Raw genomic sequence first — 6,756 nt, forward strand, 5'->3', positions numbered from 1 at the left:
GCTATGCTCAGAATTACAGGATGTTGAGCGTCTCTGTCGAAACTCGAACCCGGCTCCCCACTCTTTTCAAAGCCCACCGATTCCGTAAATTTTCACTTAAAGTGAATGCCAGTGGCGTAGCTAGGTGGGGGCAGTCCGCCCCAGGCGGCACTATTTTGGAGGCGGACAAAGGCATTCAGATAAGGCTCAGCTTGCTTTCGTGGACGTTCGGGGACGGTCAGAGAAGGAATAGGACTCGGGCAATGTCCTCTTCTTTTTTGTGCTGGCAGCTGTCCCCCCCCCCCTCTCTTCCTATTATTCCCTCTCTTTCTGTCTTGCTCCTCACTTACTGAAAACCGTAACTTGAAGAAACGGTTCACAACCTCTTTCCTTCTTTCATTTAGTTGCTTCCCTGTGAAATGGATCCAAAAAATAAAAACACTCTTGCGGGAAATGCCCTTTTTCTGACATTTTTCTATTCCAAAGTGCAGCGGGATGGAGAGAAATAGAAGGTTTTAAATATGAAAAATAAATACATAACTAAATAAAGCAAGACAGAGTGGTTGCAAAGTGGCCAGATTGGTTTTATTCACATCCAAACACATCAGCCTCACTTTACAGACTTTGCAGTGAAGCGCTACTTTTGTTTTCTCGTCTTTCTTTGAACAGCATTGTTGTCCCCAGGTGGGGAAGTGCACCATTCCTGGAGGTACTGCAATACCTGGTTGATGGATGGATTGGAAAACAAAATGTGTACCATGGCTCTGTTTATGGATGTGGTCTTTTTAAACCATACTGCTTACGTTTATTAAGGATATAAGCAATGGACATTGAAACGGTTCCCTTCAGGGCCCTGTAGTCATGTCCTTAACTTTTCAGGTAAAACCACTCGCTGATTTCTGAATAGTGAGTGAGAGATTGTTAAGGTAACCATGTTGTTTCTGCTTACATTTCACATGCTTTACTTAATCTTGCGTTCCCTATGAGTGATTGCTTTTACTTTTTTTTTAAGCAGCATATTACTCTTATCAAGTGCATAATTTGAATTGAGCCACATGCAAGTATTTATAGCGGGCACAATTAGGTTATAGCTGAAGGCAGTGCGAGTTTCTCTCAGTGGGGGAGAGGATATGGCACTATGGCCAGAGCTGTCGAATTTGGAACTGGGGAACTGGGTTCAGCCTTCGTGACCAGTCCACCAGACCACTCTACTGAGGGACCATATTCCCATGCTAGACCTTACAAGGCCCCACTAGACCTTAGAAGGCTTGATGTCTTAGCACAAGCAGGTGTACCATAGTGGTGTCAATTGTAAGTTAACCTTGAAGGCCTGTCCACCACAATCCATACTGAAGTTCATCTCCAGTCTTGCGGGCAGGCCTACGAAGCAGCACACCCTAGAGCAACAGTGATCCAGTCGCTGTGACTCTGTCACTGAGGTCACATGAACCTTGAGCAGGTTAGGACGGTGCAAACGGTGTGACCGCACTGGGTACCTATTTCGGGTGGGTGCATAGTGTTTGCAAGTATATTATGGTTATGGTTTAAAAAAAACTTGCTGCCACCTTCCTGGCCTCCAGCAATTTTCAGAAACAATAAAAATGTCATGATAACTTCGGTGATTAATGTTCTTCCTAGAGAGAGATCGGAGTTTTGTCTAGTGGAAGGGTTGACTCCTGGAAAGGTAGCACAGAGGGTTAATGTGCCTGCTGCAAAGAACATGTACCATGCAAATAACAAAGTGCACTGCTTTAATGGGGGGACCATGATGAATGGTCATTTAATGTCAGCTGTAGATGATGGATCGCTGAACAGTGTCATGTATGTGCATGTTTGCATTGTGCTGAGGGGATTACCAGGTAATTGTTCACGCAGCTCTCTGAGGGATGTCACATGCGGTTTTTCTGAGTCCCCAGATAGATCATGCAGACTGTGTGTTCTCTTTTGTACTGCCAGTCACTGCCAGTCACTGGTGTATTCAACTGTGTATCCTTGGACCGTGTCATGTATGTGCATGTAACTTGCATGATCGAGGTAACTATTAGCGGTGATACTACGTGTCTCTCGGTCCTCTTTCAAGTGCTTGCCGTCCTTTTTCCCCAGCAACCCCCCCTCCCCCCCCCCCCACCCCCATCCCCTCTAGGGGCGGCAATCTGAGGGATAGCCCCGGGCGCCTCTGGTGAATGCGACCATACAATACCAACGCACACGCTACAGGTTCCGTCCTGTGGGCGCTTTCAACAGATGCGTATAATGTGGGTGATGAACATTTTCACTGGTAAACAAGCGAGACACCTGCTTCAGGAAGTGGGGCGTGTTTTTTTTCCAGCAAATGTTCTCTTCACGAACCCAGTAAGAACTGGGGAGCGGTATTTTTGCATGAGGATCTAATTCGTAAATGTGTCAATCATCCTAGCCTCAAGAAATTCAATTTCCGTTCCAGATTTATATTACAAATAATAATAGAGGGGATGCGTCTAATGCCAGTGATGCGTTGCGCAGTAGCATATACATTTTTACTTGTTTAGGATACATTTTGCGCTTAGACAGCCAAACACAAAGTGCACACGGTCACACCAAGCTCACGGCGAGAGCGATCTATGTTTTTCGATGCACATTCAGTGCCACACAGTGACTCAGACTGGAAGAAAGCAACAGGCCGTACCCGGGCTCATGATTAGATAGGGAGCAGTTTCAAAGCAGATGTAAATAAACAAGCAACCTGACAGGCGTGTACATTTAAAAGCGCCATAAAGCCGTTTGCAACTGGTGGGCTTGGACGGCTTGGGGGGAAGAACAGCAAATACGCTGCTGGCACAGATTAAGCAAGCCAAATAATTGCTTTCACGAGCAGCCTCGGAAACTGTTTACTTGTAAATTACGGTAAGAGTGCCCTAAAGCCGCACAGTTAACTCAGCGGCTTCACTAGGGTTGGTGTCACCCAGTGCGGTCACTCATAGTGACGCCACTGGTTTATTGTAAATATGCCCCCAAGTCTGTTAACAGAACTGTACCAGTGCTTACCCTCCTGTAATTGTAAAATGTAAATGTATTCATTTAGCGCTTACGACCTCTGACAAGGCATTGAAGCGCTTTGTAATGTCAAGCTGGTAAAATGCATATAGTGCCGTGGTGCGCGTGGATGCAGTGTCGTAATAGCTTTAATTCGAGAACGTCAACAGTTGTACTTAATGTAATAAGCCAGGGTAGACATTTCTCTGCAGGAGCGCAATGCAGTTTACAGAGCAGAGATTGAGTGCTTGCATATAAAGTGAATTATCGCTCTCTTTCGATAAGATTGTTGGCGCTAAGGAATCCTACAACATGCAGCTGGCGGAATACGGTGCCCACGAAGGAGGCACAGGCCTGAGCCAGCGCATCGTGTGGCTGAAATAGCGCTTTGAAGGGGTAGGACGATGACGAGGGGTGCGCCTTTCTACCCACAGATAGCCATACCTAATCGAACCCCCCCACCTCCAATTAAGAAGCGCTCTGCAGCTGCCTGTCTTGTCCTGGACTGTTTTGTATACGTAAATGGGTTAGTGCATCTCAGAGCACGCGCGCACGCACGAGCTGGGAACCTACAATGCGCGGTGGTTCCAGCTCACCCCACAGTTCACTGTGTGTCACACAGTTCTCACCGGACAGAGAGAACACGTGATGAATGCCGAAGCCTTGTGTCACACAGGGAACCGTCTGTCTGCGAGTGTCTCCTAGTGTGGTCCTATGGAACTGTCACTGTGTCTGCTTGCTTTGGTGTCACGGTGTCACCCCATGCGATGGTGTCACCCAGTGCGGTCCGCACCCCCCGCACCCCACTAGTGACGCCACTGAGTTAACTGAGAACAATCAAAAAGAGGTAGGAAGCATCAGAGAATTTGTATGGTACATATTAAACACAGACACACATTGTGTAGGAAGCTGGCTCTGTATATAAGATACCAAAGTAAGGTATAGTGTGCACAAAGTCCAGTCGATCCCCAGAGGTATAGCAGAGACTAAAGTCGATAATCAATAACAGCTTTGTGTGGTAGTGTGGTCGAGCAGTTAGGCTGATCAGGAGGTGTGTTAAGCATTTATTGTATTCACTCAGACAAGAACTGAAGGCACACACTCAGAGACTGAATCCAGACCAATGTGGTAAGTATAAACAAGCATTTGCAATGCATTCGGTCTCGCCTTTGGGACCTTATATGTATTTAGCAATGCAGCATACTAGCCTGGGTGGTGAAACATATACTGGAGGGAAAGTAAGCACCAAACTACGTGAAACGGCAGGTATGGGAACACATGGAGAGAAATATTGCCTTTCAGCGGGAAATGGTATAGTCCAAAGCTCTGTTTTAAATATAAAAGCAAGGCCTTCGGTGGTCATATCACTAAAAATACAAGATTTGAAAAAAATATTATTGTCTACGGGTGCTCGTGGAAGACAATTTCTGTGGACTGGAATCTAGAGAATGCTAAAGTGATTCTGGTATTTTACTAACCTCTGCTGGTCGTTTTCAATCAAGAAAGTTATATAGAAGCAGTTGCCAGAAAAAAAAAAAGTTCCTCAGCAGAAAGCAATTCTGGTATTTTACTGACCTCTGCTGGTCATTTTCTATCAAGACAGTTAAATTGAGGCAGTTGAACAGAAAAAAGTCCCTAAGCGGAAGCAGACAAGTCCTAGGGGCTTTTCAGAGCCCACAAAGTACATACATATTTAAGTATATGCTAAAGTATATACAAGAGGTCTCGAATGCTCGACCTAATAAACTGCCAGGGTTTCCTGGTGGGTTAGTTTGATCACTCTTTTTCAATAAACTAGACAATGCTATCAGTAACTTCATAAAATTGCTCCCCTTTGTCACACTGTCATGATCTCCAGTATGGGAAATGTGATCTCTACCATTCAATAATCCCTGAATTCCCAGGTACCTGTAGTTCAATATCTCTCTTGCTATACCTTTGCTACATCTTCCAGTAACTATTATACAGTCCACCTTCTACTATGTGCTCTTTGGTCCTGCCAGTTTGTGCAGCCTACTTTCCTTGGGGCTCCAGTCATAACCCCTCACTATCAATTTCATAAGTCTTCAGGGTTTTGAAACTCTGACCTTTACACGTCTTAATGCTCATTCATCCATTTACTCCTTTACATACTCCCCAGGGACACCTTCCCTGCCTCTGCTGATGACATACATAATGTTAGACACGTCTCCAGTGCAGCATCAATCTGTTCTCTCCAGTAACTGATGGGCTCTTTTTTAGGTCTTGCGACCTGCGTTGCACTGCGCAGCAGTGCTCACGCAGGCGAGAGTCCTTTTGTCCGGGGTTCAGAAATGGACCCTGGAATCGCACACGCTCGTGTGTGTGCGATTCCTTTTGTGCTACCCCATTGGCCTTTGCAGGCGTCTTTTTATAAAAGACTGCACGCAATTGGCCAAAGACGGGGGCGTTGCTCCGCCAATGGCCTATTGGTGTCTATTACGCGCTTGGTGCGCGTAATAGACACCAATAGGCCATGTGGTTTCAATTACGTGCCCAGACACGGGCGCGATAATTGAAAGCACGTCTCGCTGTGGCACGCGCGCACTACTCGCGGGATTGTTCATTTTTGGATCCATTTCTCATGGAAGGAACGGATGGAAAGAAGCACTGACATCTTGTTTAGGACTTGTTTTATGATGTGAAATCATCTCAATTACTTAAGGTAGGAAACAAGGAAGAGTAACGTAATGATTAAAGAAAATTATTGATAAGTAATCTGGGTTTCAGAAAGTGATATATTTAATATTATTTGCAGTAAAGCTTAATACGAACCCGTCCACCGGCCCTACTAGTGATTTTTCTAGTTCTAGGCACCATGCCATGTGACAGTTGTTATTGTAAACAAAGGCGTAACTTGGCAGGATAAGCAAAACTCACTCTTTGCATGGCACGACGTACTAGATGGTGCAAGGAAGAAACAGCTATTGCGAACGCAGTTCATGCCTACCATAGACATATTCCACGTGTACAGGAAATGTGCCCACCTGTTTCATCCTGGTCACCCGCAACCACCCTGTCCTTTTTCAGGGTTCGGGCATCAGACTGACTCTGGTGCAAGTTATTTGGTAAAGTCCAGAACCCACAAACACCCCACAGGAGATATGTTTTTTTTCGTCAACGAAGCAGCCAGACACCATTTTGTCACATTGCTGCCCCTGCGCTTCCTTCTTCGAAGGGACTCCATGCACAGTGGATTTTAAAAATTACGTTTGACATTTTGGCGAATGATTTTAACAACTTGGTAAAGACGTCCGTCAAATCGAAGAATTTCGAATGATGTATACATTTATACAATAAATCTGCGTCTCTCTTCATGGTTGCATCACCACCCAGGGACTGCGCCTGTGTACCTAGTGAGCAGGTCTGTGTGCCCTGAGTGTGTGTGTGTACTGTCACTAGACATGGCCGTCTGAATCTGTGGCATAGAGGGAAAGAGAGAGCAGCTACTCTGGTTAAAACTTATCAGACCCGCTGGGCCTGGCTATATCTGAGATTCTGCCCTGATCTAAGGAAAGATTTGGTATCCCGTCTCAAGCCCTGGCTGCTCCCAGCCCTGGACTCCTGCAAGCACCCAGCTGCACAGTGCATCACCATTTCCACGACTCACCGCGAGCCATAAAGAGTAAAGTAAAATACACATTCACCCGAAGCCCTTACATCACTGCAGGCCAATGCTAGTCAATAAACCCCGAGCCGGTGAAATCAAAGCATCTTGTAAAGGTTCCCCAGGTGTTGTATAAGAAA

The sequence above is a fragment of the Triturus cristatus genome, chromosome 4_2 (assembly GCF_964204655.1).
Source record: "Triturus cristatus chromosome 4_2, aTriCri1.1, whole genome shotgun sequence".
Lineage (NCBI taxonomy): Eukaryota > Metazoa > Chordata > Amphibia > Caudata > Salamandridae > Triturus > Triturus cristatus.